Source organism: Diabrotica virgifera, chromosome 4 (genome assembly GCF_917563875.1).
Source record: "Diabrotica virgifera virgifera chromosome 4, PGI_DIABVI_V3a".
NCBI classification, from domain to species: Eukaryota; Metazoa; Arthropoda; class Insecta; order Coleoptera; family Chrysomelidae; genus Diabrotica; species Diabrotica virgifera.
In genome coordinates this window covers 154353927-154371860 of record NC_065446.1, presented here as the reverse complement: position 1 = coordinate 154371860, position 17934 = coordinate 154353927, and positions in this window count along the sequence as shown.

Sequence of the window (17934 nt, the reverse complement as noted above, 5' to 3'; positions counted from 1 at the left end):
AGCTAACGTCATTCACACATTAAAGAAATTATGGTGTTTAGATTTCCGTCAAAGTGAATAAAATAACAAAAGTAAAATATGTTATTGAATATTTTTTATAAATTGTTTATTTATTTATTAATCAATAATAATAAAAGAATTTATTAAGCTACTTCAAATGTAGCTGTAATTCTGCACAAACATTTTGAAGCAAAACTTACATTTGACATTCTATATATTTGATAACGTCAAATTTTATAATAAAACCCGTAATCGTAACAGTAGCCACTTTCTGTCAGTTGTTGTTGCGTGAAATAGATTTCCGACTTTCGTATGCTTTAAATGATGACGCACGAGTAAAGACTCGCGGACTCAACGTATACGGCTGCAATTTCCACTTGTTAATGAATTGATAAAAAATGGGAAAAAATTTTCATTAAAGATCCTTTAGGGGTGCAGCTTTTTAGATACAGATTCCCTAACACTCCATTACTACTGGAACCAGTGTTAACTCTGAGGGGTACATGGTAAGATACAGCTTTATACTATGCCGAATATTTCGAAAATTTTAAAAGCTTCGTATTGGAACTTAAAAATACTGCTAGCAAATCGATAGAAGATTGTCAGGATGTTTTAGGGAAATATAATTATAAAACAATCTTGATTTTATCAAAAGTAACTTTTGTTTTGTGAGTAAAATAAAAAAATATCTGGAGAAGCAACAAATGTCATTAGTTGGTTCGATCCAAAAAAACAGTTTTGAAAAAAAGGTGGAAGATATCCCTGGAAAAATTGATCAGACAGTATTAACAAAAGGCAAAGATGTAGGTATTAACAAAAAACGAAGGATTTCAAAAGATGAAGAAAATATTTTCAGTTTTAAATGGAGAACACGTTGAAGATATAAATATGGATCCGGCTGTAGTGGCAAAGTATAAGTACCTATGCATGATAACCAGTGTGGACGTTGAAAGAAGCTTTTCGATATACGTTCGGATACAATTAGCGTCTCTTTGCAAAGACAATGGGTGGAATGCATAATACGTAGTACTTGCTAATGCTTTAAGTATGTACTACATTTTTAAAGATTGTACTACACTTACAAAGCAGTACTACACTTACAAATGCTTTGTAAGTATTTTACTACACTTACAAAGCATTTAATGCTTTGCAAGTGTAGTAAAATCTTCAAAAATGTAGTACATACTTGGAGCATTAGCAGGTACTACGTCCTAACTGCAAAAATTCACCGTACCTACCATACCAATGGCCATTAGTTGTCGAGGCATTGGCTAAATAAAAACAAAAAAGATTTTAGATATACAAAAATGTTTTGGGTGACAGGCGCCGAAACTTGATGAAGGAACATTTAAATGAGTATTTAGTTATGTCATGCTTTAAACAAAAATTGTGCTTCATCTAAAGCGTGTGGATAAAAATTAGGTTAAAACATTTTTGTCTCCGTTATCTATTTTTTTTTGTTTATTCTATTTTATTTTTAAATTTATAATTATTATTTACTAGTTTTTAAGCTAAGCCTAGAGATAATTATATATTAAAAAAAAATGATTGTCAAAATTTATATGCTTATTTTCATGCTTTTTTTGTATAGTAAAAGGCTTTTTTTCATAAAATCGTTATAATTTTTAAGCGCTTTTTTTGCATTTCTTTATGCTTTTAAATCCGAACTCTAGTCATCAAAATACTGTATGAAATTTAACATCCTACAGGCCTCAGTTCTATATAATAACACCGATAATAATGTTGTTTTCTGCATTTCCACAAAATCCATATTTGTTCGATACCTAATATAGAAGGAAGGCCAGCAAGTTCTGACTTTAAAATTATTGAATCACGTACATAAACAGCGATTCCACCACCTCTTGAACCACGGTCTTTACGAATTTTTTTGTAAAACCCGGAATGTATACACTCTGATCTGGGATATCTGAAATAACTAAGTTTCGGACAGGCAAAGAATATCAAAGAGTGATCATTTACTAGATCTTAGAAAACGTTTAATTTTGGAAACAAAGAACGTGTATTAAAATGATCTAATTTTAGCTTTGTGTTAGACATACTGAATTCTAGTTTTAAGTTTACCTCAATTTTATCTAGTAAATAACCACAAACTGAACTGTTTTCAGCATGATCTATATCAGGCCTGTCCAACATACGGCCCCCGGGCCACAATGCGGCCCGCGTAGGCCCTTCATCCGGCCCGCGAGTCCCTTCTCACCGAACCCACACCCACGCAGAGCCACAGAGCTCACGCACATCCAGTGATGCCACAGCTACCGATTTTTCGGTAGATCTACCTGAAATGTCCGAAAACCTGTAAAATCTACCGTTCTACCGAAATCTCCTTTTTTCTACCGCAAAAACAAAATTATTACAAAATTTCTTTAGCGGATAGATTTGGCAACAGAGTTTGGTTAATTTTAAAGAATTTTTGAATCACTTTACTTAAATAGCTTGTAACACGTGCGAGCCAGGCAGCAGTAAAAAGTCTAGTGCCGACCACTAGACTAGTAACACGCGTGCGAGTGGAGCGGAGCAGAGAAGCAGCGAAGAGAAGCCAACGAGTAGTGGGGATTGTTCGGCTGGGGACTTTTTAGTCCTACCTCGAATGTAAGCGAGGTAACAGTTGAGCGTTTTCACTCTCCGAGGCGAGAAGACGACGAGGAGCCAACGGTGAAAGAGGTTGTACGACTAGCAGGAATTTTCATTCCATCACGAATGTAAGCGTGATAGCGAAATCGTGCACTTCTAAGCCTTAGGCAAGAAGGAGAGGCAAAGGCCGATCGACTGGATGTGGTGAAACTTAGGGAATTTTATTTTATTGGATTCTCTGAGACGCCGCAGCTAGAGATCGGTTAGCAGAAGAAGCAAGGCGGGCTCGACGGGAGCCCGCTACGGGATATCTACTGTGCCTCCGTAAGGGAAGGGTGTAGTTTAAAACACTGCACCTCGACACTGCAGGGTGTAGCTTTTGTGAAACTACATCGATGCAGCCCCGGCCCCTAGGTCAGTAGATCGAGAAACTCAAGTGGAACCCGTACTCAGTTCTGTCTGGGTACGTGAACAACCGCGAAATTGTGCAGGGAGCCAACCCTGAAACCGATGTGGTGTCGGGCCAATCGGTAGACAAAAAGGCTTCATCCAAAATTAGGACCGTTCGCCCCCAACCAATTGATCGAGCTAGGTCTCGATCACCGCCCCGATCCATGGCGCAACCCCCGCCAATTAATGAGAGCCCACGCAAAGTGGGCTCTAACCTGTTTCAGCACCTGCAGACTGATAACGAGGGGTACTCATCCTCATCCATGGACGAGAAAGACGGCTTCAAACAGCCTAAGAGCAGCGACAAGAGGAAGAAGAGGGAAAAGAAGAAAAAGAGCGAGGAAGAAACGAGGAAAGAAGAGAAGAAAAAAGAGGAGCCCATGGAAGACGAGATAGCAGAAACCAACAGAGGTACCACCAAGCGTGGAAAAGAAAGCGACGGTGAGGCAGAGGTTATGTCGGAGAAAATAACAAAGACGAACCAAGACGGCGATTTGAGGAAACTCCTGGACGAAGTGACGGCACAGAGAGACCAACAAATGAGTGTAATAAACGGAATGAATACCGAGATGGCCAGGATGTCTGAAGAGATAAAACAATTGAGGGGAGAATTGACAGCCCAAAGAATATTCTTCGAGGACCTCCTCGCACACGCACGGAGCCAAATTCCAGTAGTTTCCCAGCCAGTTACTGACACTACTCAGCAGAGGCCAATCGCTGAAACCCAACAGAAGCCAGTTTCTGAAACTCAGCAGCCGATCCCTGAAGCCAAAAAGCCGTCAGCGGGCGAAAGGATCCAAAAAATCAGAGGCCAAACTCCAAAGAACAGAGAGGAATTCCCACCACTCCCAGAAGACGAGAAGAGAACATGGGAAGATAAAGCCAAATCCGCCATGAGTGCCGCTTCACCAAAAGCGCAGGATTCCTATAATCTGCCCCGAGGACCACCCCCATCCACCCAACTACAAGCACAAGTGGAGATGCGCCTGCCGCACGGCACGCCAGTGTTACAGAGACGAACATGGAGACAAACCAGGAAGAAGAAAACACCGCGTTGCCTGAACAACAGGTAACCCGCACAAGAAAACCGCCTGTAATAAAATTACAGAGCGTGAGCGAAACAGGGGCTATCCTCAAAATAGCCCAATCACAAAAAGTGATCACTACCAACAGGATCTCCAGGAGCGGACGAGAAACCCTCATCCAGGCGAATAGCCCAGATGACTATAGAAAGATGACGCATATCATCGAAGAATATGCAAAGTCACTGAAAGACAGGAGACTCCAGTGGATAGCCTTCCCATTCGAAGAGGAAGTCAAGCCAAAAATGGTAATAAGAGGGCTACCCACCAACACGACAGAAGAGGAAATCAAAAACGACATAGCAGTGCAGTACAACATCGACTGCCAAGCTGCAAAAAACATGTCGACGAGATCAGGTCCAAGACGACAACTTCCAATGTTCGTCATAACCCTGAACAAGGAGGACGTCGAGGCGGCGAGGCGCATCACCAACTTGTGCCATATGAAGGTCGTGGTAGAAGACCTTCGAAAATCGACAGGACCAACGCAGTGCTTCAACTGCCAGGGATACCACCACGCCCAGAACGCGTGCCACAAGGACCCTAGGTGCGTCAAATGCGGTGAGGACCACCCCACGAAACAATGCAAGAGGGCCAGAGAAGTCAAAGCCACTTGTGCCAATTGTCAAGGCAGCCACCCGGCCAGCTACAGAGGATGCCCCAGATGCCCTACATGGGGAAGACCCCCACCAAAGAGGCCACAACAACAGCCACAAGCAAGAAGACCTCAAGCCACCGGGATATCCTACGCCCAGGCCACGCAGAACGCACAACAACAACAAACAGCGATCCCTGACGAGGACTACTTAGTCAGAATAGTGACTAGGGTAGTCAAAGAGGTCATATTAAGCACCAGGGAGGCACAGAAGTAATGCTGACAGACAGGGGATACTTGAGGATAGGCTCCTGGAATCCAGGAGGAATATCAACAAACCAGAACATCATGGATGAAATCGCAAGTAGATACGAGATGGACATCGTAGCAATCCAGGAAACCAAGTTAACTAACAACTTTAACTTAAAATTCCCTGGATACGATGTTTACAGGAACGACCACACCAGAAGATCAGGAGGAACGGCCATCTTAGTAAAAAAGGGAATCAGACACACCAGTTTCACGACTCCACCACTGGTCAACATGGAGGCTACAACAGTAGAAGTGAAAATGAGGCAAGGAGCAGTCAGAATCACATCAGCTTACGTAAGACCACAAGACCCTTTAATGGACGATGACCTAGATGCGTTCCTAAACATCGCCGAATCATCCATCATAATAGGAGACCTGAATGCAAGATCCCCCATCTGGAACGACAGAGCTACGAACCGAAACGGACGACTACTAAATAGATACATAGAAAACAATGAAGACACAATAGCAATGGGCCCAGAAGAACCTACCCACTACCCAGGAAATGGACTTCCAACCCATATCGACATAGTTGTGGCCAAAAACCTAGGACTGCAATCAGAATTAATTACGCTGGACGAAGGATCAACTGACCACCACCCCATCCTACTAGAGATCGGAACATGGGAAGAGACAAACCCACCAAAGAGAACAAAAAAGAAAATAAAGTGGACAAACTACAAAAGACTAGTAAGTGAAGGAATAAATATAGTGCCAGAGATAAACAATCCAGAAGAAATAGAAGGAAAAGTCCTAGAGCTCGAAAACATCATACAAGAGGCAATCAGAAGCAGCACAACAGAGGAAGAAGTCGAGATCTACATGGGAAGGTTCAAAGATATTCCACAAGAAACACAAGATTTGATAAGGGAAAAAAATAGAGCAAAACAAACAGCAAGAAGAACAAGAAATCGAGTAGACAAATCCTGGGCAAATATTTTAAACAGAGAGGTCAAAACGGCCCTACAACTCCACCGTAGTAAAAAATGGGACAACTTTGTACAAGAGACGGAAGAACAAGACTCAAACATGAAAAATGTTTGGAAACTACAGAAAATGCAGAAAACCCATCCCCCCACTACATGGAAGACACGGTATGGTATACACCATAGAGGATAAAGCAGAGGCGATGAGGGCTACACTCGAAAGAGAATGCGACCTAAACTACCACCAAGACGAAGACGACGACTTCCTGGAAGAAGTTGAAGAACAAGAAGAAGGACCAGAAGACCCAGAGGACTTCATTCCCCCAACATCACCGGAAGAAATCAACGAACACATCAAAAACAGTTCGCCGAGAAAAGCGCCTGGCTTAGACGAAATAACAAACAGAGCCCTAAAATATTTGCCCAGAAAAACTATAGTGTACTTCACAAACATAGTGAACGCGATACTAAGATACAAGATATTCCCAAACAGATGGAAAGAGGCCCATGTCATCATGATCCCAAAACCTGGCAAGAACCACACATTCCCGCAGAACTACAGGCCAATCAGCTTACTTCCAGCGATCAGCAAGATAGTGGAAAGAATCATTCTAAGCAGACGGCAAGCGGAAACGAACAGGCTAAATATCATCCCAGAAGCTCAATTCGGATTCAGAGCAGAGCACTCCAGCGAGCTACAAGTACTCAGACTAACCGAGTACATAGCAGCTGGTTTCAACGACAAGCAGTACACTGGAGCAGCGTTCCTGGACGTAAGTAAAGCGTTCGATAGAGTCTGGCACAAGGGGCTCTTATACAAAATGCGGGGTTACGGGTACAGCGGGGCGATGACGAGACTAATCTCGTCGTACTTGGGCGGCCGGACTTTCAGGATTCGGATAGGACAAGTCCTGTCCGAGCTCGGAAACCCGGAAGCTGGAGTACCCCAGGGAGCGGTCCTGTCACCCCTGCTGTACACGATATACACCGCTGATGTACAGTATTAGTGTGTCTTCCGAACAGTAAGGTTGGTTTTGTTACACGCGCTTAATTACTTTTTGCTCGAATTTAGGCAGGTGGATATTTTATTTTGGTTTGTTATTTCATAAACCCATAGTTAAGGTAAGTACAAGTTTTTTAATATTATAATGAGTAACTCTTCCGACGGGGGTACTCCCCCGTCTGGAAAAGACCCACCAGATGAGAAAGATATACAAGGCGAAATGGAAATTGATAATAAAATATATAATTTAGACAACAAATATATTTCGACAGACATCGGACCGTACTATGTTATCGTTGAACCGGTTGATCAAAAAAGTCATTTATCGGCTGTTAAAGTTGGGCACTATTTATTTAAAAATACTACTTTTAACACACATGTTATTGACATAAAATTAGTCGGGAGAAATAAAGTAAAAATTATTTTTAAATCTTATAATATTGCTAATGCCATTATAGGACATAAATTAACAAAAGATAACAATTTGATCGCGTATATACCTATTTTTTTCAACCATAAAAAGGCAATTATCAGACAAATTGACACATTTTTGTCCGAAAAGTATATAATGGAGAATATCGAAAGTGAACATAAAGTTGTAGATGTAAAAAGAATGAAACGTAGGATAGTTGATTCTGATAATGAGACACAGTTTGTCCCTAGGCAAATGATCGTCTTGACGTTTTTAGGAAATAGTTTGCCAAAATTTGTTAAAATTGATTTGGTGAGATTTGCTGTAGAGTCCTACATATATCCTGTAGTTCAGTGTTTCAGGTGCCTTCGATATGGCCACACAGCCAAATACTGTAAAAGCACTACCACTAAATGTAAAAAATGTGGTCAAACCCACGATGAAAATGATGATACCCATTGCACTTCTGACACTTACTGCATATACTGTGAAAAGCATGACCATCAGTCCGTATCAAAAATTTGCCTGAAATACCAGGAACAATTAAAAATTAAAAAGATCATGTCTGAAAAAAATGTATCATTTAAAGAAGCTGAAGTTATTGTAAGAAATCCGTCTTACGCTAAAATAGTAACACATAATAATTTCGATATTTTAAATAATTTAAACAATTTCCCTGAGCTGAATGGTAATATTGACACGAACAATTCCCCCTCCACGAGTAATAAAAATTGGGTACCACGTCCTCATTACCAACAGCCGAAAAAGCGCAAAGTAAGTTCGCCCCTTTCAGTTAATAAACCCCCTTCATTTAAACTTAAAAATACCGCTTCAAACCCTATCATTCCTAATCCACATAGAGAAGCTTTCCATTCATACAAAGAAAAATTAGAATCACAGATACTGCAGAAACTTCCTTCTATTTTTGAAAATATGCTTAAAAAATTTAATTTGGTAAACCCAGATCCACTAGTTATCCAGGAAACACAAACAGAACTCAGAACAATCTTAGATACGATACAATACAATGATAGTGATAGTGACGAAAATTATTATTAAGTAGATGATAAATATATTGCAATGGAACTGTAACTCCATTACAAAAAACAAAGCTAATCTTATTAATTTTCTAAACGATCACGCTGTTAAATTTGATTTAATTATGCTTAACGAATCTTGGTTATCTAAAAAGAAAATATTTCATTTACCAACTTACAATATAGGAGTAGATCGAACTGATGGATTCGGAGGCACTGCCATACTTATTAAAGATTCCCTATGCTATCATGAAATTTCAATTCGTAAAAACTTTAATTCCAAAATAGAAGTATGTGCAGCATATATCGATGACCTTAAGATATCCTTAGCCTCCATTTATAAAGCTCCCAACATAAAAGCAACTAAGACTGACTGGAATAATCTTTTTTCACAACTACAGGGTGATGTCATTATATGCGGTGATTTTAACTGTCATCACAGTCTTTGGGGCTCTACAATAGATAACTCACAAGGAAATCGACTTGTAGAAGCTATAGAAGAAACTAACCTAATTATTTTAAACGACGGACGACCTACTAAGATAGTCAGACCTAACGAAAGACCTTCTGCCATAGATCTTACCTTTGTCTCACCTAGCCTTTTAAGTTTATCTGAATGGAATCCTCTGAATGATACACTTGGCTCAGATCATCTCCCTATCCATATTACTATATCTCGGGAATATACCCCCACTAACAAAACACCTTCTAGAAAATGGATTGAGTCTTCAGCTGACTGGACGCTTTTTCAAAACCTAATCGAAACACAAATCTATAACAATAACAGTAATAATAACTCCTTTGATTTTTTTATGAAAGTAATAAATGATGCAGCTTCTAAGTCAATGAAATCTCGTTCAGGTAACAGTGAAAAACCTCCAAATCCTATTTGGTGGGATAATGAATGCACTTTAATTGTTAATGATAGAAAAGACGCATACCATGAATATAAAATTACCACGAATTATGAAAATTACCTCAAGTTTAAGCATATTCAGGCCAAAGCTAAATTACTTTTTAAACAAAAGCAACAACTATGCTGGAAAAATTTTATTAACAAATTAAATAAAAATACCCCAATATCAAAAATTTGGAGATTTATAAAAAAAATATCGAACAAAAACTCAACTTTTAAAAAACATCCTCTATCTGAAGAACTAATAAACCAAATTTTTGATATTGTAGCACCTAGTTTTGTGCCAAATATGCTTGAAGGTCCGAACGAGAAAATTGGCAGCCACTACATGGATGCACCTTTTGATATAACAGAACTTGAAGCTTCAATTAAGACCTCTAGATGTACTGCTCCGGGTAATGATTATGTTACATATGACATTATTAAAAATCTTCCCCAAGCTGCTAAAAATTTTATACTAAATATATACAATGATTGGTGGGTGAATTCAAACTATGTTGAGCATCTCAAACAAATTACCATTTGTTTAATTTTAAAACCTACTAAAGATAGAAATATGCCTTCCTCTTATCGCCCTATATCTTTAATGTCATGTATAACTAAAACGTTCGAAAGAATGATAAAAACAAGACTGGAGTGGTACATCGAGTATAACAATATCTTACCTAATACTCAATACGGTTTTAGAAGGGAATATGGTACTTTGGATGCAGTAACTCATTTAGTAAATGACATCCAGATTGCCTTTTCTGGCAACAAGTATCTAGCTTGTCTATTCCTAGATATAAAAGGGGCTTACGACTCTGTAAATATAAATATACTTAAACAGAAAATGGTTAAGATTGGTCTTAGCGAAACGACTGCTCTAAATATATTGCAATTATATTTTTCTAGACATGTCTATATTAGAGACCATAGAAATGTGTTACATGGTCCAAGGGTTGTTTATCATGGGTTGCCACAGGGATCCGTACTTAGTCCTATACTCTTTAATATATATTCTGCCAATATTCATTCACTATTTCATAATTCCGTAAATTGCATACAATATGCAGATGATATCTGTATATACACCATCCAAAATAGTTATGAAGCATGCACTGAGGCTCTTGATAATATTATGCATAAGGTAAGTACATGGACAGAAGAAACTGGTATGACCCTTTCAACAGAAAAATGCTCTATTATGTTTTTTACCAGGCATAGACTACGTGCACCAGAGAGATTAACTCTGTGTGGGCGTACCTTGTCGGTAGTTAAAGAGTTTAAGTATTTAGGTATCATTGTTGACACCAAGTTACTATGGTCGAGTCACACACGTCACTTAATAAACAAATGTGAGAAAGGCTATAATTTGCTTAGGTGTGTAACAAATCGAAGTTGGGGCGCAGCTATTGGTATAGCTTTATTGTTTTATAGAGCCTATGTGCGGTCTATCATTGACTATGGATGTTGTTTATACGGATCTGCTTGTAACACCAATCTAAACAAAATAAACAGAGTTCAATATAAATGTCTTAGAACTTGCATGGGTGGAATGATATCATCACCGGTGAAAGCAATACTGGCAGAATGTAATGAATTGCCTTTGGATTTGCGTCGGCAGCTATTATCACAAAAATATCTTTTAAAACTAAAATCCTTAGAGTCAAACATGATCCACAAATTAAGTGATATTGCAAAAGAAGATTTAACAAACCGCTTTTGGAAATTAAAGAATTCTCCTCCACTGGCAGAAGCTTTCGTTGAGACCAATGCTGATCACATTTCTTTTGGTAAAAATAAAACATTGTTTATGTATACCATACCCTATAGATCACTAATAAAACCACACAGAGTCATAATACCCAATTATACAGAATACCATCATATAAATCACACCCTTCTAAAATCCATATTAGGTGGATTAGTCAATAAGCCATTTATATATACAGATGGATCAAAAACAAAACACGGAGTTGGTTGTGGAGTTTTTATCCAAAATACAAAACAATCATTTATGTTTAAATTACCATCAATATGTAGCATATATACTGCTGAACTTATAGCAATTTGGAAGGGCATTACTTGGTTAACATCAAATAATTTACGAGATGGAGTAATACTAACTGATTCTAAGTCTGCATTGGAGTCAATAAAAAGCATACAATTTGAAAGAATGAAATGTCCTATATTATGCAATTTAAAAAATTTGATAGCAGATTTAAATATAACATTTGTATGGGTCAAAGGTCATACAGGTATACTAGGTAATGAAAAAGCTGATAGTTTGGCTAAGGAAGCAGTACTTAACGGAGTTCTTTGTAATATTTATACATTACCAGACGTCTTTCATTTGATAAAAAATAAAATAAGATTAAAATGGGAACGACAGTGGGAAAATACTGTAGAAAACTCACAAAATACCTATTTTAAAATACATCCTACCCTACCATCCCCACCTCTATATATTTTTAACTACCCTACTTCAAAATTCTTTTCGGCCAGTGTTTTTCGACTTAAAACAAATCATGGGCGATTTCCATCGCACCTTGCTAAGCTGGGCATTATACAGTCCTCGGCCTGTAGTTGTGATCAGAACTCTTACGGAGATCTAAATCATATATTTTTCGGCTGCAAAAAACATTTAAAAAAATCCAATGATTTAATTCGTACACTTATTGAAATGAAATATTTTCTTCCATTAAATCTCACACACATTTTGTTAGCTGCCAATAAAAACACCTTGGAACTTTTAGTAAATTTTATTAAAGAAAATAAAATACAAATTTAAAACGGCATAACCCACATCTCTGTAGTTATACTATAAGAAAATTCCTTTTACAACTTTCTGTGGCAAATGGACTTGATTCCATGCCATTATCTTTCCACACACACACCGCTGATGTACCTAGAACACCAGGTACCCTCATGAGCCTCTACGCCGACGACACAGTGATAGCGGCCAAACATAGAAATGTAGATATAGCAGTGACCAACCTGCAAACAGCGTTAGAAGAAATAGAAGAATGGAGTATAAAATGGAAGATAGCCATCAACTCAGATAAAACGCAAGCGGTTCTATACAAGAAAGGAAGACAACAGCCAGAGGAACAGCTGACGGTGCAGAACAGACCCATCGAGTGGAAAAACGAAGCTAAATACCTAGGAGTCATCATGGACAAAGGATTAACCTTCCAAAAACACGTAGAAGCCACAGTCCGGAAGGCCAACATAGCAAAAGCAACACTAAGAGGACTCACAGGCAGGAAAAGCAAACTAAGACTGAAAACAAGGTTAAGACTGATCAATAGTATAATCCTACCGGTATTAACATATGCGTCTCTCGCATGGGGACACGTAAGTAACACACACAAGAAGAAGATCCAAGCAGCCCACAACAACAGCTTGAGGGAGGTCGCCAGAGTCCCAAGATATGTAGCTGAAAGATTCCTGTTCAGAGAACTCCAACAGGTGAGAGTCACCGAAATCATGACAGATAAGGCAAGGACCAAATTCGCGAAACTGGAGCACCACCCAAATTACATACTGCGAGAGACGCTAAGGTATGATGAGTTCCACCGATGGAAGCACAGACGTCCGAAGCAACAAATAGTGGGATAAGAGTACAAAAGTGATAAGTGATAGTAGTGAGTTCGTAGCTCGAAAACAAGTGCCGAAGACAGCGTTACATACGAAGATCAAGTACCACGATCGCCTCTAAGGTAAGTGAATTTTAGAAAATTACAGAAGGGCATAAGCCCCCAAAAAAATATAAATAAAAAAAATGGCGAAAGCCCCCAAAAAAATTATAAAAAAACCATAAAACACATACAAACTCGAGCAACGAGTCATCGGGCGGAGCCCACTAGGGCTCAGCACGATGACTCGGGGCCCAAGCAAGCAATTTTTAGTTCCGCGGATAAGTAAGAAAGAAGATAAAGGCATAGAGCGCATCACGCTGGCCTAGTTTTTTGCATTTGATTAGGGTACCACAATGGAATCTTATTACCCAGGATTCCATTGTGAAGAGCATTTGGCTACGATAGTTGTGCCCCCATCGCGCATCAGCGTGCTATGGGGGGGAAAGGGATGGCCTGGGGCATTGGAGCGAGGTGGGGTGATCCCTGTATATACTCGGGTCAAAACACCTCGCCCCAATGAATTGTTACACCCGAATGTACTCTTTCGAGAGGGTGGACATTCCCACAGGTCGGGTTAAATCAAATTGCTTGCTTGCTTGAGCCAGGCAGCAGATATCAGATACGGATTTACTAATACTTTTATGACCACTGACCAGTCCTTTGTGCTTTTATAAATACGATTTTGGGGGTAAAATGTATCTACCTGAATGAGTGAATAGTGAAGGATTGTGGCTTATTTTGATATAGAAGATAATTCCAAACTAAAAATAGTATTTACTATTAAAACCTTAAACAGGAGAAACTTCTGTACCTGTACCTTTTAACTTTATTATTTATACTCGCGTATAAATACGGCTAACGGTAAACGTGCAGATACAGTTCCAGTTCGGAAACAAAGCGAAGATCAGCGAATACTTAAGGGCGATACAAGCAATTATAACGGACTTAGTGAAAATTCTTTTGGCGATTTGGTTCATTTGTGTTGCAGTGTTGATTTGTGTTTGTTGCAGAACATGATGTCATCAGAAAAAAACGTAAAGTTGACAAAGAATGTCGAATATTTAAAAACAGTTGGACTGATACCTTTTTTGTCATAGAACAAAATGGTAACATACTGTGCCTCATATGTCATGAAAAAATATCAGTTTGCAAGGAGTACAATATAAAGCGGCATTATTTCACAAAACACGCTTCTAAATACGATGAATACCAAGGTCAAATTAGAATCGATCGAGTAAATTCGTTGAAAAAAAATATGATCGGTCAACAGGCGATGTTCAGAATACCAACAGAAAACTCCGAGACAGCCACAAAAATTAGCTTCATGATAGCAGAAGCCATTGCCAAGCGAAGCAAACCCCTATCAGACGGAGAATTTGTCAATGAATGCTTGGAGATGTTTGCATCGGTAGCGTGTCCGGAGCAAGAAGCATTAGTTAAAAATATAAGCTTGTCACATCAAACCATAGCAAGAAGAATTGATGACAGGACCAAAGATATTGAATCGTCTTTAAAAACGCAATTGAAGAAATCTGTTTTTTTCAGTTTCGCACTCGACGAAAGTACTGATGTATCAGATACCGCACAGTTGGCAGTTTTTGTAAGAGGGGTAACAGAAGACTATACCGTGATCGAGGAATTGCTTGATTTGCGTTCAATGAAAGATACAACCACCGGAAAAGATATCTACGAAGAAGTAAAGAGTTGCATAGAAAAATATGAACTACGAATCGAAAATCTTTGCGGATTGACTACAGACGGTGCGCCAGCAATGACAGGAAGAACAAGTGGTTTTGCAGCTTTAATGCGCAAGAACGTCACACATACAATCATACAGCATCATTGTATTATTCATCAAGAACAGCTGTGTGCAAAAGTACTTGAATTGAAACACGTGATGGATAAAGTAGTGCAGACAGTTAATTTTATACGTGCAAGAGGACTGAATCACAGACAGTTCCAGGCTTTTCTGTCTGATGTCGGTTCAGATCACGAAGACATCGTGTACTTCAGTAGCGTTCGCTGGCTCAGTAGAGCATCCACACTTAAACGATTCTATTCGTTGCTCGACGAAGTAAAGATTTTTCTTGAAAACAAAGGTCAAGAAATTGATTTCCTAACTGATGAGCAGTGGTTGGCTGATCTGGCCTTCCTGGTTGACATTACTAAGTACCTCTCTGATCTTAACTTAAAACTGCAAGGAAAAGATCAATTATGCACGCAGTTATATGAACACATTCAAGCTTTCACAAAGAAGCTCATATTGTTAGAAAAACAACTGGAACAAAAACAGTTGGTTCATTGGGAGACTCTATCTGCCAGAAATCAAGAAATGTTAGACTAAGCCAAGTACGTGTCATTGTTGCAAAGATTGAGGAATGAGTTTGAAGAGAAATTCGTAGACTTCAAATTACAAATTCCTAACATGAAAGTGTTCCAAAATCCGTTTGAAATTGAAATTGATGGTGCTGTGCTGAACTTACAGATGGAATTGATTGAACTGCAAAGTGACTCTCTTCTAAAAACGGCATAAACGGATTAATTGAGTTTTATAAAAAATATATTAATCGGAACCAATACCCAAACCTTACCAAATTAGCTCTTCAACAAATATCTTTATTTGGTAGTACATATATTTGCGAGCAGCTTTTTTCTCGCATGAAATATAATAAATCGAAAACGAGATCATTTTTATCAGACAATCATCTGACAGGCATTCTGCGCATAGCTACTTCTAAAATACCAGCTGACATAGATACACTGTGCAAACAGAAAAAATGTCAAACATCTCATTAGTAATAAGGTTTTTATAGTGATAAGTAAAACTAAGGTTTTCTTCCTTAATAACGTAGGGACGTAGACAATATTCTTGTATATTTTTATTAACTGTTGTTTTTTTGTTAAATATTTCATTGATTTCAATTTGTTATTGATTGATTTTCTTTTGTTTGTATATAAAAAATACCTAGGTATTTGAAATAAAGATATCCAACTTATTTACTTTTTTTTCTAGGTACTTATATTATAAGTACCTACAGTCGGAAAAATGAAAGAATACCCATGAACGAACATGTAAAACACGCTGTATTTTCCTGTCACTGTGTCACAAAGAAAATTGCCCAGCGCAAGTACATGTAATAATTATTGTTACATGTACTTGCGTTGGCCAATTTTTTGTTTGACACGGTGACAGGAAAATACAGCGTGTTTTATATGTTCGTTCATGGGTATTCTTTCATTTTTCCTACTGTACTTCCTATTTAACCTACTTATCTACTTAAGTTACTGTTTTTTACTAAAAAAAGGTAGTTTATCTTTCAATACTTGCTGCCCATACTTAAAGTATCTATCACTTTTTTGCAATGTAATAGCAAAAAAAGCAAAAAATAAAGACTACCGAAATTTGACGATTTCTACCTAAAAAAATCTACCGCAATTTGATGGATTCCACCTGAAAATTAGCAGCAGCCTACCGAAATTTTGTCCAAGACCTGTGGCAACACTGCGCACATCCATCCATCCAATAGTCAGTCGGCCCGCTACAGTTACAAAATTACAAATCCGGCCCTCCACAAAATTATGTTGGACAGGCCTGATCTATATCAAAATTAAGTTTGTAGATATCTTAAGTTTAACGTTTTACAATTATTACGACGCATAGTCTGACTGGTACAGTCTTTTCTTTCATGAGATTCTGAACATTTCGGACACACAACTGACTGCGAAAATATTTTTCCTGGTGACCAGCTTTGCAGCATTTAAAACATTTTACAATATTAAGGTGTTTAATAACATAGCATTTGAGCCAGTCAATATACAGAAAAACTCTTTCTATTACCACTTTGTATACAGCTGGCGCTACCTTTAACACGACGTTGAAAAGCTCCTTTAACTTTTGTTACTACTTTTATATCATCTTCATTTACGTTGAGATCATTTAAAGTAATTAGGTCTTACAAAAAACTTGTTTTTTCCAGAGAGGCAGAATTTACGCCACGAATCATTAATCTCGGATTTAACTTCTTTGGTTCAGTAACAGAATAAGGAAATAAGTATTTCCTAATTGTTGGGTAAGGCACCCTTTTAAATTTTCTTAATACATTGCGTTGCTGCAGTTAATCAAAACACCATTTTGAACCAACTTAGTACTATCGACAGTAGGTTTTGTAGAAGAAAGATTCATTTTCGATTTGATATCGCTATCTACCTGTACGTTAGCAATATTTTGGTTCATTAACCTTACAAGCAAAACAGAATCACAGGCAGTTTTGTTTAGTTTCAAGGCACCCGAGTAACTTTTTGCTGGCCTGTCACTAATTGGCAGAAATGAGCTGGTCGAATTAGAAGGTTGTACTTAAAAACCGTCACTTACCGTCGTTTTTGATTTAAGGATTTTATTTGTGTATTCCAATTCAGAGACGTACTTATTTAAAACTTCCTTTTCTCGAGACAAACATTCAATTTATTTCTCCAACACAATTTTTTCACTTATCACACATCGGAGTAGAACAATGTCCTTTATTAGTAGAAAAATTACGACAATAGAATGAGTTTTTATCGATAAATACAACTCTTGATATCGCATCAAAACATTTTACGTGCAGAATAACATCACAGGTACTACCTAAACATTTAATGTCATTTGTTGTAGTAAATTTAGCACAAAATTTACACTTGTCAGAAGGTTTACTGCTCGAACCGCCTGCCATCGTGGTCGACGATCGAATCCTTTAAAATAAAGAAAATAGTCTTTCTTTTTTAGTGTACAATGTGTATACCTACCTAAATGGACAAGAAAAAGATATAACGCGAAATTTAAAAATAATCGAAAAATATATAAGTAATCATTTAGATAAAGGCATTTAATTAATTATTAATTTCGATTCAGAGATCATTACCATCTCTATATGGATTATTTAAATCTCTTGGTATCTTCAGGAGAGCCTGTAATGATGCTCTGAATCGAAATTGGACATTTTCGCCAAG